The sequence below is a fragment of the Lontra canadensis genome, unplaced genomic scaffold, assembly GCF_010015895.1.
Source record: "Lontra canadensis isolate GAN:19392208 unplaced genomic scaffold, GSC_riverotter_1.0 scaffold119, whole genome shotgun sequence".
In the NCBI taxonomy this organism is placed as follows: domain Eukaryota; kingdom Metazoa; phylum Chordata; class Mammalia; order Carnivora; family Mustelidae; genus Lontra; species Lontra canadensis.
Window position 1 is genome coordinate 3,677,006 of NW_022631113.1, and position 17,906 is coordinate 3,694,911.

A 17,906-nucleotide genomic window follows, 5' to 3' on the forward strand; every position below is an offset into this window, starting at 1 on the left:
AATAAAAAATAATAGTTAAAAATGTAAGAGAAGACTTCATTGAAAGTAGCACTAACATTTACAAGGTGTATTATAATAACCTAAAGATAAATGTAGACAAAGATATAAGTATTTTTTAAAAAGACTCTTGAAAGAAAAAAAAAAACACTTGAAGATGTAGAACTTAGAAAATGAGTTGAAATGTGATAATACCCAAAAATAATAATAATCAGCAAAAGAGATTAACTGAGAGTTCACAGAAAAACAAAACAAATGGTTCTTAAATATATGAAAATATATTCAATCCCACCAAGGAAAAGATACATGCTAATTAAAAGCATATTGGCATTATTCCTAACTTTTCCAACTAGCAAATATTCAAAATACTGACAACACTCTGTAGTGAAATAGGTTTGAGCATATGTCGGTGATGGGATTGCAAAATGAAGAAAAATATTTGGGAGAATAATTTGTAAGTTTGTTTTTTGTTTGTTTGTTTGTTTATTTATTATTATGTTATGTTATTTCACCATACAGTACATCATTAGTTTTTGATGTAGTGTTCCAAGATTCATTGTTGGAGGTTTAACCTTTGACCCAGTGATACCACTTTCAGAACTAAATTCTGTATGAATAGTACCTTTTAAACTAAAGGATGTAGATAGTTTGTAATTTAGATCATTGTTTATGATAGCAAAACGTTGGAAACAATATAAAAGTCCATCTATGTGTGGCTCATTAAAAAAATTTGTATACCCACAAATTAATATGCAGCTATAGAAGATACTGAGAAATTTTCATGTAGTAGAGTCTTTCTATGAGTATGAGCTGATTTTGTTATTACGTCAAGTGAAAAGTTAAGATGCAGGAACTAGATCAGAAAGGTTGAGAAGTGATAACATATTCATATATATTACTATGAAGAAAGAAACACAAAAATAAAGGTGATGCCAGATGTGTGGATGCTTTGATGAGGATAATTTGGTAACATACCTTTTTATACAATTTTAATTTTTGAGCATAGTGAATACATCTTATAATCAAGAAAATAATTTTCATCAAAAGGCATTTAAAATCTAAATAAGTATTTTAAAAAATCAATAGATGGACACCTGGGTGGGCTCAGTGGGTTAAACCTCTGCCTTCAGTTCAGGTCATGGTCTCAGGGTCCTGGGATCAAGCCCCACATTGGGCTCTCTGCTCAGCAAGGAGCCTTCTCCCCCTTTCTCTCCCCACCTTTATCTTAAAAAAATAAAACAAATAAAAAAAATCAATAGATAAATTGAAAAATTGAGTGTACAGTGCTAAAAACTATGTCTTCCAGAAACTGTGTTAAGTGAAAGTACTATCTTTCAATACAAAATAATATAAGAAATAAATTTTAAAAATGATTTTAGGGCTGCTTGGGTGGTTCAGTTAGTTGAGCTTCTGACTTTTGGTTTCAGCTCAGGTCATGATCTCATGAGTCCTGGGATCAAAATCTACCTTGGGCTCCACACTCAGGGTTGGCGGTTTCTGCTTGAAGATTCTCTCCCTTCTATTTGCCCCCACTTACATGCACTTTCTTCCTTTTTTTTTTTTTTTTATCTTATTTATTTATTTGATAGAGAGAGAGAGGGATCACAAGTAGGCAGAGAGGGGAAAGCAGGCTTCCTGACAAGCTGTGAGCCTGATGTGAGGCTTGATCTCAGGACCCTGAGATCATGACCCAAGTCGAAGGGTCCAAGCCACTGAGCCACCCAGGTGTGCCTTACATGCACTTTCTCTCTCTCTCTCTCTCTCAAATAAATAAATGAATCTTTAAATACTAGGATTTTAATGGCAACTTTTTCTGGGTATCTAATATATCAATAATAGCATAAAAATAATACTACAAATTATTCAAGAATATTATCCCTGTGTTTGAGTTGAGAGTAGCAAAAATGATCTTAGTTATTAAAATTAGTTATTGGGGTGCCTGGGTGGCTCAGTGGGTTAAAGCCTCTGCCTTCAGCTCAGGTCATGATCCCAGGATCCTGGGATCGAGCCCTCCATCGGGCTCTCTGCTCCGCGGAGAGCCTACTTCCTCCTCTCTCTCTGCCTGCTTCTCTGCCTACTTGTGATCTCTGTCTGTCAAATAAATAAATAAAATCTTTTAAAATTAGTTATTAAAATCTTATGTAGTGAAAATGATGGCTGAACTAAATATTTGTGATAATAATCACAGTGGATATAAAGATCCAACAGGAGTTAAAAGATGTAGAATCATAATTTTTGGCATTAATAAAGAATATAAATTAGTTATTGTTATCCATGTATCAACATATATGAACAAATAAATAAATTTCCACTAAAGGAAACATAACTGTTGCTTAGTCTGATATTGACAGTTCAATGACTCCTATATTAAAAACCAAAAGCGAACATTAATAATTTTAATGATACTCATTTACTATTTGTTTGGTATACAATACTATAAAATAAAAACTAAAAAATATACTAGCAATAAAAATGACAAGCAAGAATAAGTATATAATGTATATGTATCAATTCATAAGGAGTTATTGAAATTGATTTCCTACACAAAACAGTGGGTAAAGGAAAGAAGAAATTCATCAAGGTATTTGTTGTAGAGAATTCCCCTCCACTCCAGTAAGACCTTCAGGATAATCACTTGCTATATATGAAAAGAGGAGAATAGTATTTCATTCACCTATCAGATTATGATTAAACAGTGTAGTGGGCCTAATGAACCACATCACGTGGCCCAGCTCGACATGAATAAGGGGGCAGAAAATTGGAGAGTTGTGGCAGTGGATGGCGGTAGTGGGGTTTTTCTTGACAGTAAAGTATCCTAAAATCTTACCAACTGGCATGCCAAAGTATGTTTTCACCTGTGCAAAGTGCCTAATCTTCAGCGGTACTGATAATTCAAGAGTGGAATCCACAGGGAGAGGGAATACTACCCGAAAGAGATTCTAGAAAAAAACTTCCTGTGGCAGGATCTGAGGTAGAGGAAAACGTTATTGATGACAGATATCCAACATTAGATAATTATGCTACTTGACAGCCCTACAGGTTCCTTAATAACAAATATATGGGGGTGCCTGGGTGGCTCAGTGGGTTAAAGCCTCTGCCTTCGGCTCAGGTCATGATCCCAGAGTCCTAGGATGGAGCCTCGAATCGGGCTCTCTGCTCAGCAGGAAGCCTGCTTCCCTTCCTCTCTCTCTGCCTGCCTCTCTGCCTACTTGTGATCTCTGTCTGTCAAATAAATAAATGAAATCTTTAAACAAACAAACAAACAAATATATGAACCCTACCTGAGAACCAGCACACCTGTAGTTGTCTGATATGCAGAGTGAACAGATGGCCAAGCTAAGTCAGAATTATCAGGAATAACCAACCAAGAACGTCTACAGCCATGTAAAGTTTATGAAATCAATGTTCACCCTGTTTTTTGCTCTTTTTTTCCTTTTCCAAGATTCTCAGGAGAATAGTAAAAGCTTAAAAAAGAAAAGAGGAGGCCTTTCTAAATCAAAATATACCACTTATCTCCACATCAAAGGGCTGGAGTAACCAAGAGGAAAAGTAAAAATGGAAGTCAGACACCTTTCTCACTTCAAGTCCCTGGAGATAATATCTTTCCATTGTACGAAGAATGAGAAGAAAAATATGTAATGCACTGATAAAAGATGGGCTTTTAATTTAAAATATGTAAGCTGAAAGTTATAAAATTTGGTGCAATTTTAAGGAAGAAAGAAGATTTTATACAGCATAAATTTAACATTGATTAGAGAAAAAAGAAAAATCATCTTATTTGCACTCTTTGATGAGCCTATACTTAGACTTTGGCCCCGTCTATTGACGAATATAACCAAAGACTCTCCTAAACTCTAAAACCTCAGATTCACATCTCCTCCCACCTTATAATAAGGCACCAAATATGGTAGGAGAGTTAGCTGTCCTGAATTTGAATAGGGACTAAAACTTGCTTGCTTCCAAGATGCTTATTATATCTATATAGTTGATAGCAATCCCCCAAAATAAAAAATGAATGATCTTTGGATTAAACACAACTGTATCCGTAAATATAGAAAACAACAGACAGTTTTAAGAATAATGATTTACAAAGTCTTTGTCTCTAAAATTGTAAGCAAGCAGAAATAATATTTTCAGTCTGAATTTTACAGAAGGCTGTGTGTGTGTGTGTGTGTGTGTGTGTGTATGTGGTGAAGCATATCAAGATTTTTCATTTGAAGGCCTGGAGTTCAGTTGTAATATGTTTGTAATCTATGTAACTTCATACAATCTGTTCATATTCTCTAAATCCTCAACTTGTCCAGTTCTGAAACAAGGGTAATAATAGGTCAGAAGTTTCTAAAGTACTTTTATCTCTCTAACTCATTGCAATTTTTAGTAATATGAAGAAGAGATCACTTATGGCATTCTGACAAATTCTTTTTATAATTTTATTGTACTCTACTTATATTTCAGCATTACGATTTACAAAATAGGAGACATATCATGTATCTGTTTGGGTTTCTGCAAAGTACCAAATTATAGAATACCCAACAAAAGAGCTTAGTCACAATTTCATCCTATCTGTGACCCAGAACATTACAACAGCTTGTGCAGCATAAAAGGGCAAGAAAGGATAAACATCTTTGCAATTATATAACAATAAATGAACCATAGCTGATCAAGCATTATGATGGGATGTGTCTTGAGAGAATTTATTTAGTCAGTTAGTCATTTAGGAGAATTTGCACAGGGTAAATTCATTGGGCATATGGGCAGCATGTGTTCAAGGACTCCCTGCAGCACTGGGATGACACATTATTATAAAATATAGTATACCATCTCTGTTATTATGGTGATTCTTAGGAGAAAAATAAATCTATGTTTTTTATATACACAAATTTCCTGGGAATAAAATAGCATAACAAAAAAGGTAATGTGGAAACTATCTAAAGATTTTTTTTTTTAACCGTGAAAAGGAGTGAATTAGAATGAAGTTTGATTGACAATGGCATATACTATATAAAGATTTTTTTTAATTTAATTAATCAGATGCCTCATTTTTTTTTTTTGTTTTGTTTGTTTTGTTTTGTTTTTGTTTTTTTGTGCCATTCATTTTCTTTATTTTAAACCTGAAGTTCTTATTGACAGTTGAAATCAGGTGTTTTTTTTGTTTTGTTTTGTTTTTGTTTTTGTTTTTTAAATACTGGAAATTCAGAACAAATATCCAGGACCCAACTGTTAAAACACTTAACTCATTCTTTCAAGAATATTCACCAAGTGGGCATTGGGGTGGTTCAAGTCTGTTAGGCAGCTGCCTTCTGGTCAGGTCATGATCTCAGGGTCCTGGGATTGAGCCCCATGTTGGGGCTCCCTGTTCAGTTGGGAGTCTACTTCTCCCTCTGGCTCTGCCTCTCCCAGTCATGTTTTCTCCCTTAAATAAATAAATAAAATATTTTAAAAAAGAAAAAAAGAATATTCACTGAGTAATATTGTCAAGCCTTGTGAGAGGTCCTGCTACACTTACATATTTCTTTTCTAAGAGATTATGTTTTCCTTTCTTAACACACAGAGAGTTAACTACTATAATAAATTTACAACAATCCATTAAATAAATTGATATTTTGTCTTCAAAAGAAATGGTTACAGAAGAATTACTGAAATTCTCAGTGTACTTTTTTACTGACCAAGAACAGTAGAAGTAAGGATGTCCACACATGCTCATATCATCTTAGGGAAATCTTATGTTTGAAAAAAAAGTTAACAGAGAAGCATGCAAATAAAAGAGGATTTGTGAAACCAGATGTATTTTCATTCCATGTCACATAATCTCTTGTTGTTGGGTAATAAAGAAAGACCAGGTAGTGATACTAGGTATTGGTATACAAATAATTCTCTGATGAAGCCAATTCATACCAGCTGTATGGTTATTAAACACAATCATGATTAAATCTATTTATTAAATTGTGTTAAAAACAAAGTAATAAAAACCTGAAACTCATTACTTTCTAATTCTCCTAATACATCTCACTGACCAAGAACAGTAGAAGTAAGTAACATCCCACTATTGTCCCTTGTCTTGAGGTTATGTCAATTCTAACTCTATAGTGAAAATGCTAAGTATCTGCTACTTTGCGGTTTTTTCTGAACTTCAAGTGTGAAGATAGTAGCTTGAAAAAGGCTCACGTGGGAGTGTTTGCACCTTGAACTACAAGAGCTACAAATCAGCGTTCAACTTATTGTTTTGCTGATTTGTTAGATGCAAGCAAGTGATTGAAAATGTTGCATATGTCATGTCTGTAGCTATTTTATTATGATTAGGACAAAAATTTGGAGTAATGTTTTACTACATAAAACTATCATTTGTTTCAGAAAAAATAAGGCACACACAACATTGACAAACTTTTGAATTTCCAATATAAGTAATCATTACTTTGTCCTAATCATTAATTTAAATAAAAATGTCTATCAAATTTCATGTCAAAACTACTCTCATCAGTCAGTTACATCCATGGATACAAAGGTTTGGCAAAACATTTTAAAAGCCTTCTTGAGTACTGATTGTCTCTAAGAATTTAGAATAAAGAGTATTGTCATTATTTGTATATGTGCACTACACTTCATATATATCAGTAAAATCTGTAATAAACTATAGTATGCACACAATTTTCAGGGAGCTATTAAAATACACCATTACCTATTGTGCAAACAAAAATGAGGTAACTAAGACAAGTTACACTGTAAAGAAAGGGAAAATTTGAAAATGAAGAAAAATAAATAGGATATTGAGATTTCTCAGGCAATTCTTAATCTATGGTCAATCAAAGTGAAACATTCAGTTTCAAAAAAAGGCAAATGATTCAAATAGACATTTCTCTAAAGAAAGTTTATGAATAACTAATAAACACATGAAAGGTGTTCAATATCATTGGTCATTAGGGAAATACAAATCAAAACCAGAACAAAAAACCACTTTACACATACTAGGATCACTATAATTAAAAAGATTAAAAAATGGAAAATAACAAATGTTATCAAGGATATGAAAAATTTACAACCCTTATATATTACTTAGGGACTGTTAAGTGACACAGGTTTCTCAAAAAGTTAAATGTGTGAATACTATATATATAGCAAATCTACCCTATGTAGATTTGCTATATATATATAGTATATCTATGTATATCCACAAGTAAAAACAATGATTCAAACAGATATTTCTATACCAATGTTCATCTGCTATAAAATTTACATGAATTCTTGCAACTTCATGTCTACTTGCACGATTTCCGCATCTCTTCCTCCTCTTCTCTGCCTCTATAGATCAATGCTCACATCCCATCTTTCCTTGAAATTTACCCATATTTTTGGCTAAATCAGGCCTCTTGTGTACGTTCCACTGTAATACAAGTCACTGACAGATGAGATACTTCTCCATATCCATATCCAGTGAATACATGGTGGGTAGCCATGCTCGAAAGAGCCTGTGAAGAAGTACAAGCTCCACTGTTTCTGCAGCTCCCCCGGTCTCTATACACACAGCTAGAATATTCTCAGCTTTTAGCCATTTGTTAAAAATATAGACAAGGGGGGCCTGGGTGGCTCAGTCAGTTGAGCATTTGCCTTCAGCTCAGGTCATGATCCCGAGTCCTGGGATCAAGCCCCAGGTCAGGCTCCCTGTTTAGAAAGGAGCCTACTTCTCCTGCTCCCTGCTAGTGATATCTCTCTCAAATAAATAAATAAAATCTTTTTTAAAAATGTAGATGAGTTCTTATAACTTACTACATACTTGTATGGTATCCACGTCTCTTCCTCCTCTGCCACTGTGGGTCACTGCTCAGATCCTATGGGAAATAAAACCATATTTTCTTAGACATCAAACTACTCATTTGTGCAGTAACCTCCATTCTCTGGTGAATGCAAGAAAACTTGTGATTTTATAGTTGATCTAGTTTTTTCTTATTGTTAGAATGGTATTCATGCTCTTTCCAGCTTTACATGTCACAGGGAGAATCTGAAATAATATATTTTTTAAAAAACAGCTGTAAACCTTTTGTTTTTAGATAAATACACTGAGTTCTGTATGTGAAAGGATTTGGAGAATGGGGACAAGTAATATAGTATGACTCAAAAAAAGAAGAGCTCTAGGGGTACCTGGGAGACTCAGTTGTTTGAGCACCTGCCTTTACCTCAGGTCATGATCCAGGGTCCTGGGATCAAGCCTCACCTTGGGCTCCCTGCCCAGCAAGGAGTCTGCTTCTCCTCCTGCCCCTCCCCCTGTTCATGCTCTCACTCACTCTCTCTCAAATAAATAAATAAAATCTTTGAAAAAAAAAATGAAAACACTCTAGAGTTAAGCAAAACATCATTCTTAGACACCAATTTGTAACTCTTAGAGACAACAATTTTTTCACATATCCATATAAAAATTATTCATCAAATTCCAAGAAATGTTCCTGTAAATGATTTTCTATGTCTAGTTTATCATTTCCAGTGATACTTTAGATCCTTTCTTAGGTCAGTATCAGGCTTGCTGTTTTAAATCAGTGTCTGGCCACTAAACAGAATGCCATACACTGGTGACTCCTAAGCAATAGAAATATATTTCCCATAGTTCTAGAACCTAAAACTATAGAACTATACTATAGTTCTATATATATTCTCTCTCTCTCTCTCTCTCTCTCTATATATATATATATATATACATATGTGTGTATGTATATATTTATATAGAACTTTAAAACTAAACTAAGTTTAAAACCAGGGTACTAGGATGGTTGAGTTCCAGTGAGGTTCCTTTTCTAGGTTGCAGATTGTAGACTTGTATCCTCACATGTTAGAGAGAAGAAAAAGGAAGTAAGGTCTTTCATGACTCTTGTAATAGTACTAATACTATATATGGGGTTTTAGATGGGGTTAAGCCACTGAGATTTTAAAATGTATATATGAAAGTACTGGTATAGCCTTATTAGAGAAACTGATAACAAACATTGTGTTGCCTCCTTGGTAGACTTCATGCCATTGGTTTAGTGTTCTGGAGGGAGAAGACAAAGAAATAGATCTTTCTGGATGGAAGGGGGGTGATGTTTCTTATGTAAGCAAACACTGGTGAAACTCTCTCCTGTGATGATTTTCAAGGCCAATGAAATATACTGAGGCTGTATCTTTAAGAGAAATTGTTAGAAGGATTAGTGTGCTACTGGGTTTGGCTAATACTGCATACTTTAGGCAAAATATTATAATAAATAGCTCAAGAAAGAATATTATTTTTTAAGTGCAGAGAGAAATAGAATTTAAAAATCAAAAGCATTTCAGGTTGAAAGTCTGTTTGGTTCTAGGCCCCAAAGAGGAAATTATAATAATAACTGCTACAGCAACAACATTGAAAAAAAGAAAAGGCTTAGAAAGTGAAAAGTTTGCAAAATATCTCAGTTTGATAAAGTAAATCAGCCTTATGTCAAACTTCAGTTTAAGAATGTGGCCTTCCAGATGGTTTCGAAAAATGTCATTATATTGAGGAAAATAGCATGGGAGAAAAAAAAAACCAAACAAACAACAAAGTAGAAAAGAAAAACTGAAATGCTTTATGCTCAGCTAAAACATTTGTCTTTGGTTGGTTGGTGCACAAAATTGACAAGTATCGGGAATATTAGGAGACTACCACATTTTTCAAGCAATTAGATAGCCAAAGAAATCAAAATCCTAGTCATCTGGGGTGCCTGGGTAGCTCAGTGGGTTGAGCCTCTACCTTTGGCTCAGGTCATGATCTCAGGGTCCTGGGATCAAGCCCCACATCGGGCTCTCTACTCAGTGGGGAGCCTGCTTTCCCCTCCCCCTCTGCTCTGTCAAAAAAATAAGTAAAATCTTTAAAAAAAAAAATCCTAGTCATCTGTCCAAAACATAGAGAGCTAATAAAAACCTGAAATCTCATGAGAGTCTTTGAGAGAGCAAACTCCCATCTTTTACAGGACAAGCTATACCGAATAATGTAGAGAGAAGAAGAAAAGAATAGCTTTGAGTGTGAAGCTAAGGTACACGAAGGAGAGAACCTCTCCCCTCAGAGAGAACCTTCAAGAAACTTTCACCAGCTACCTCAACAACTATACTTTTCTAGTTTAAAAATAGTTTTGTGCTAAGGTCTGTGGTGGGACTCCACTTCTTTCCCTGCATAAGGAAGTGTCTGTCCTTCCTTCCTTCCTTCCTTCCTTCCTTCCTTCCTTCCTTCCTTCCTTATTTTATCTTTAGTTAGCCAAAATTACCATTGTTTTACTGATCTTTGAAAACTAAGGCAAGTATTTTGATCATATTTTCAACAATTATCAAGTCATCAAAGAGCCATCCTTGACCACCCTTCTAACATCATGTCCTCCACAACTCTACCCATGTGGGTGTGGAACCCCGCCTGCCTATGTATGTCATTTTGTATCTCCTCATTCTGATTTATTATTTTATGGCACCTTTTGCAATATGGACTATACTAAGTATATTCATTTGTTTATTGTCTGAATCTCTCTCTAGATATTAAGCTTCTTCAGAGAAGGAATTATAGATCTCCTTTCTACCACTGTATACTCAATGACTATGTTAGTGTATAAAACATAGTAAGGGGTGACCAAATAAATAAACAGTAGATACTCAGGTAAAGTCTGCATGTCTTTTCTATATGCATCTGTGAAATGACTGTCGTGGTATTAAATAAAGGAGTTGCATATATTTTGTTTCCTGGGAAATGACTGCCTTGGTATTAAGTAAAGGAGTTGTATATATTTTGTTTCCTGGGGCTGATTCACAATGGGGTTTCTGATTATAATGGTAATAAATATCTATGAGTTAATATGGAATTATAGATCCAATAATTTGCACTAACATTTTTTCCTAAGTATATTCCTAGTCCAAAAATAAATATGCAGATTGTAAAGTATCCTAAGGAAAAATACCTTTATATATGTTTTATAGTATTTCACTTTTTATTTCTAGGCTAGAATTTCTAATTACATATGTATCAGTTGAGGTTAAATTACCTGTGTAATAATTCCACCTGCCTGATGTATTGCTTAGAAAGTTTCTTTAGTTTTCTTTGATAATAAGTAATGCATGTTTATTGTGTAAAAATCAGAAAAGGACACTTAAATGTAATACATGCATTACTACAATTATTTTGTAGCATTTTCCAACCAGTTTTATTACTTTCTTTTGAAGATATTATTTATTTATTTGAAGAGAAAGTGTGAGTGAGAGAGAGAGAGTGTACGCACACACAAGAGGGGGGTAGGAAGAAGCAAGCTCCCCACTGAGCAGGGAGCTCAGTGCTGGGAGGGGTGGGTACTCAGTCCTAGCATACTGGGATCATGACCTAAGCCAAAGGCAGATGCTTAACCAGCTGAGCCAACCAAGTGTCCTCAGTTCTATTACTTAATCATATATTATGAGCATAGTTCTATGATGTTATCTTTTCCCTGCTGAGCAAGGAGCCCCATACAGTACTCTATTCCAGGACCCTGGGATCATAACCTGAGCCAAAGACAGATGCTTAACTGACTGAGCCACCCAGGCATCCTGATGTTACATATTCTTCAAAACAATCATTTTTGAAAGCTTATATAATCTATCATATAATTTAGTATATCTATCATATAATTTTACCATAATTAATAAAATTATACTTTCTTTAGATTACAACTTTTCCTTTTATAAAATACTATTTTGGCTATATGGTTATATTATTATAGAATACATTCTCAAAAAGTTTTTAAGATTTATTTATTTGTTTATTTGACAGAGAGAGACACAGCGAGAGAGGGAACACAAACAGGGGGAGTGGGAGAGGGAGAAGCAAGTTTCCTGCTGACCAGGGAACCCAATGCCGGGCTAGATTCCAGGACCCTGGGACCATGACCTGAGCCAAAAACAGATGCTTAATGACTGAGTCACCCAAGCACCCCCATTCTCAAAAGATTTTATATATATATATATATACACATATAATAGAATACATATATATATACGTATCATATATATGTATTTATGCATCACATATCATGTATGTATTATATACAAAATGAAAAGGTATCATAAACTTTGAGATTATGTATATTATAACATAGCATTGCTTAATTATTTTACAATATTTATAGTTTATATATTTTTACTGTATATGATTACCTGAATAACCTGGAAATGTCTTACTTTCTACTATCTAATACAGGAATCTTAAATTATTTCTAGTTTTTAAGGTGAAATCTTGAGTATCCTTTTCTCCCTTTCATTTTTACTTCACTGCTAAGCAGTGAGTATGGATTTGTGTTCATATATGCTGGCTTCCTTGAAATCTTCTTTTGCAAACTTACATTTCACACTCTTTTATAATCTTCCAAATATTTTGAAAAGAAAATGTGAGCTGAACTAAACACATACTGATAAGATCCTTGAAAATAAAGACTGACTCCCTATACAGAATTAATCAGGTATAGCCTAGAGATATCAAATCATCAACAACAAAATGAAATATTTTAAATGTGAAAAGTTTAATAAGAAACTTTATTTATATATTTTGGTTATTTTTTTTCATTACAGCCTCGATGCCCAGTCACCGGTCTGGGTTTTTTGTTTTGTTGTTTTGTTTTGTTTTGCTTTGCTTTGTTTTTGGTATTTTAGGATGCTGACTGGTCCAACAGTTAAACAGAGGCATTTTTTAGTAGAAAGGAGTATTGAGGTGTGATGCATATGAAAGAATGTATATACAATTATTAGAGACAGTACATGTAGAAGATAATTTGAATTGATAAATCTGAAGGTTTTGACATGTAGACATCATGATTCAGAAATGATAGATGTTTTAACTATTAAAACTGAAATATTAGTGGAAGAATATACAGAGTTATACTAGAGAAATTATATTTTAAATCCAGATTACAGTGCTCTCTCCTTTAGACTTCTGTCCATTTTCCAAATTTTAGACATTCTGTCACGTCAGAAGGTGATGTATAATCTACGCACGAATTTTTCCTTTTCTAATAATGAAATAGTTTACTAATTCATAGATACTTTCTTTTCTTAGTCCTAGAATTGAGAGTTCAGTGCAAAGCTTTGTTTAAAGAACACATTTTAAAAAATATATTATCTCTCAAAATGTTATTTCCTTTATGGATTTAATTAAGGAAAATTATATTTAGGAGATCATTTGCTAATTCACATTTACCAAAAATATTATAATTACTTGATATAGAGAAGGAAGTATTAATTAAAATTTCATATATTCAAGGCTGATCTCATTTCCTAACTCTGTATGAGCCAGCTTAACTTCAACATACAGCTGACAGATAAAATACACAATATCAGTTATTTATGGGATTCAAAGTTTTCCAAGAAGTGCAAATATCACATAGCTTTCTGTAACTCCACTTGAGTCACAGGAAAGTTTACCTAAAATGAAATTATAGAGATTATAGAGGTAGGTGTGCAAAGGGCAGATTATTTTTTTAAAGATTTTCTGTTTTTTAAATTTGACAGACAGAGATCACAAGTAGGCAGAAAGGCAGGCGGGGTGGGGGGAGGGATGAAGCAGGCTCCCTGCCAAGCAGAGAGCCCAATGTGGGGCTTGATCCCAGGACCCAGAGATCATGACCTGAGCCGAAGGCAGAGGCTCTAACCCACTGAGCCACCCAGGTGCCCCGAGATTATTTTTTAAAATTTTTTATTTAAATTCAATTTAGTCACCATATACTACATTATTAGTTTTAGAGGTAGAATTGCCTCAGCAATTATAAACTGTCAAGTAAATATAGTAAACAAATGCCAAGTTACTAGAGAGTAAACAACAGAAGACAGTTTTGAATCGTATCAAGCTGGAAGAATGTAATAAGAAAACGTGAGTTTCTACTTTTTACAGGTTTTCCACCAGAAGGCCAAGTCCTAGCAGTATGGCATATGGTCATTAGAAATCTAGAGAGAATCTGTTCTTGCTCTGTGTTCAAGAACCGAACAAGAGATTCCAGGCTACCCCGTAGTTGTTGGAGAATGAGGAGGGAACCCTAGAAAGCAGAGAGCGGGGGGGGGGGAATCTCAAATTATCATGTATTATTCTGCAAAAATTGATGATTTAGACCTGAATCACTCACGTATGGGACAGACTCACCAGACTTGAATTGAAGCTCAAGAGACAGATTTCGTTGTTTGTGTCCAAAGTAGTCAATTGTTTCTTTAAAAAACAAAATCAACTTGGTGAGCCTCAATGGCTCAGTCAGTTAAGTGCCCAACTCTTGATTTTGACTCAGGTCATCATCACAAGTAAAATTGAGCCCAATGTCAGGCTCCATGCTCAGCGGGGATTCTGCTTGAGGATTCAATCTCTCCCTCTCCCTCTGCCCCTCCCCTTGTGTGCGCGCTCTCTCTCTCTCTCTTAAATAAATCAATCTTTAAAAAAAGAGTTACTAAAAAATAAAATCAACTTTCTTCAAAAGAACATAAAAGATTCCAGCATATCTTATAACATTGATAATGCCCAAGATACAATGAAAATTACTTGACCAAAAGAAGAATTTCTGTATTCCGAAGGAAAAAAGAGAATCAATGAGGCTGACTCTGAGATGATCCTTATTGTGAATTAGCACTTAAGAATCCTAAATTATTACAACCATGCTGAATGACATAGAAACAAAAATGTTCCTAGTTATTGAAAAACAGAAGTATCATCAGAAAAAAAAAAAAAAGAAAGAAAAGAAAATGTGAAAAAGGACCAACATGAAATAATCAAACTGAAAAATGAAAGCATTTGACAATTAAGATACACTATACACTGAATTGGCTTAGTCACAGACAGAAGATGTCTGAACAAAAGTGAGTAAACTGGAGGATACAACAATAGGTCAGTATTTAACCTGAAGAAAAAAAATTTACCAAGAGTTTTCAATGTATGTTAACTATCCAAATTTTCTTTCAAATAGCACTATGCCACTTTACAAGCAGTGTGAGTAGTTCATAACAAAGCAATCCTAATTCGTCCCTTCCACCCTTTGTGTTAGTGGCAGGTCCCTCCCTGTCTCTGCACTGACCTCTGTTCTTGAGTCTGGCCTAGAAAGAATTCAGAGCCAAACTCTCAAGGAAGCAAGAGTTTATCAGAAAGTTTATAAAGTGTGAAGTACACTCTCATGATGGGCCCAGATAGCAGTTACAATTGGGGTCAGTCATCTTTTCTTTTTATGTTTGAATGGGTTATAGGTCATAGCTAAGGCAGTTCCTTAACATGGATCACAGTCAAGTCACCTAAGGCGCTCTTCCTACCTGTCAGGAGGGGAGGTTTTTGACCCGATATGGTCCTTGTTGGAACTGTCATGGCAGCCACCCATCTCAAGGTGGGGTCCAGACCACAGTGTAAATGTATTATAATGAAGCTCTAGATTATTATGGGGCAGCAGTCATAGAGTACATGCATGTTCCCCGGCATTTCTCCCCACTGTTTGAAATGTGGTTCCCATGCTTCCTTACAGTCAGAAACATCTGTTCCCAGTTGCATCTAACTGCCACTTCTGTCGTTTGTATCACTGCTGTCATTCATTTTACTTATCCATAAGCATACTTAAGTGAATACATTATCGCTATCATTATTCTGAACAAGCTGTTATCTGATAGATCAAGGGGAGTAAGAAAAATAAAAGTTTTTGTTTTATCTTCACTTATTCCTTCTTTGCTCATCCTTTCTTTAAATAGATCTTAGTTTCTCATGAATCATTTTCCTCCTCCCTAGAGAACTTCTAATATTTCTTGCAAGGCAGGTCTACTGACAAACAAATTACCTCAGTTTTTATTTTTTGAGAAAGTATTTCTCTTTCACCCTTAAAGGATAATTTCCCGTGAAGAAAAATTCTAGGTTGGTGGGTTTTTTTTTTTTTTCTGTCAGCACTTTGTTTCACTCCACTTTCTTCTTATTTATATGCTTGCATGTTTTTGGAGGGGAGGTCAGATGTAATGCTTATCTTTTTTCCTCTGTAGGTAAAGTTTGTTGTTCTTGTTGTTTTATTTTTTCCCTTCTGGCTTCTTCCAGGATTTTTTCTTTATTTTTGCTTTTCTGTAGTTTGAAAATGATATGCCTAGGTGCAGGGTTATTTTGTTGTTGTTGTTTGTGTTTTTTGCATTTATCCTGATTGATGTTCTCTGACCTTCCTGGATCTGTGGTTTGGTGTGACATTCATTTGGGGAAATTCTCAATTCAAATATTTCTTTCATTTCTCTCTTTATTCTCTTTCTGGTATTCCCATTACATGTATGTTTTCCCTTTCAGCAGGGTCCTACGGTTTTTGGATATCTGATTCTATTTTTTTTTTTTTTTCAGTGTTTGCTCTCTCTGCTTTTCAGTTTTGGAGGCGTCTATGAATATACTCTCAAGCTCAGAAGTTCTTTCCTCAGCTATAACAGTCTACTAACAGAGCCACCAAAGATATTATTCATTTTGTTTACAGTGTTGTTGTTTTATCTCTAGCATATAAGAAAAATTCTTTCAGGACTCCCATCTCTTTGCTTACATTGCTCATCTGCAGTTGCATGCTGCTTTTCTTTCCAGTACAGCCCTCAGTATATTAATCATAGTTGTTTAAAATTCCTGGTTTGATAATTCCAATATCCTGGCCATCTCTGGTTCTGATGCTTGCTCTATTTCTTCATATTGTGTTTTTTTGCCTTTTGGTTTGCATTTTAATTTTTTCTTGATAGGTAGACTTGAGGTACTGAGCATAAGGAAATAGGTCTGTAGTAATGTGGCAGTGAGATGTGGGGAGGGGAGATTTTTATAAATCTATGATTAAGTCTCAGTCTTTTCAGCGAATCTCTGAAAACTTCACAAATGTTTCTCAGTTTTTGTTTAATCCCCTCTCCCCACTTAGGTGGTACATGATGGCTAGAGTGGAATAGAGTTGATACTTTCTTTCCCTGGCTTACTTAGCCTACGTTACCCCAGCAAATAAGGCTCTCCTTAGCTAGGTTATCCTGAAGGCAGGAATGTACTCTGGTGCATTTAAAGGTAGTTCCTTACACCTTGTATCCTCTGAAGCATGAAGGGATCTTTCTCCTATATTTACTGTGAGAATCTGGGACCTCTGGATGCAAAACTCATCAAAGTGTGGGGGATTCCCCTATTACTACGACTCTCTGGATTTTTAACTCTCAGAGTTGTTTACACTGAGTCTCCAGAGATTTGTCAATTACCTCAATTCAGGTGTTCCTACCTCCCAGCACTACTTCCCATGGAGGGTCTACTCCTGAGTCTCTGCTGATGTAAGCAGACTCTTGACATTTGCTTGTCTTTCTTCCTAAGCCTGGGGGCAGGGTTTCTTGTGAATCCTCACCTCTCTTGTCCAAGAAGATTTTTTGATTTTTCAACCTGTTTAGCTTTTTGCGTTTTGTTAGGATGGGACTTCCACTCTCCTTACATGCAGAACCAGAAATTGCCAACCTAATTTTTCAAAAATTTGATATGTTTTCTGCTATACTGGATTCTCTAGCCCAATGAGTAACAGCTTAAATGTATATGTTCGACCAAGCTTGTATGAAATGGTACTGTACTAATCATGTATTGTATTTGTGGTGTTATATTTATTCACCAGATTGCATCTTTAGCTAGTTTCAACTGGCTTTCTATGAAATTTGAGAATATGCTTCCATGGAATATTTAGAAAGCAGGAAATTGTCCTTTGTCAGTGGTTCAAATCGTATCTAGCTGTGAGGTAATTGTCACAAACTGAAAATTCTATTTTATGAAACTGTATAAAAGGGAAAAAAAAAAGGAACAGGCTACTGTTATCTTGAGTAGGGGTGCTAAATTCATACAAAACACTGTAGAGTCCAAGCAAAGTCTTATTCCTGAGATTATGCTATCTTTCATATAGAATAGACTAACATGTATGTATTCAACTATGGAGTTCTTGCCAAAAGGCAGTCAT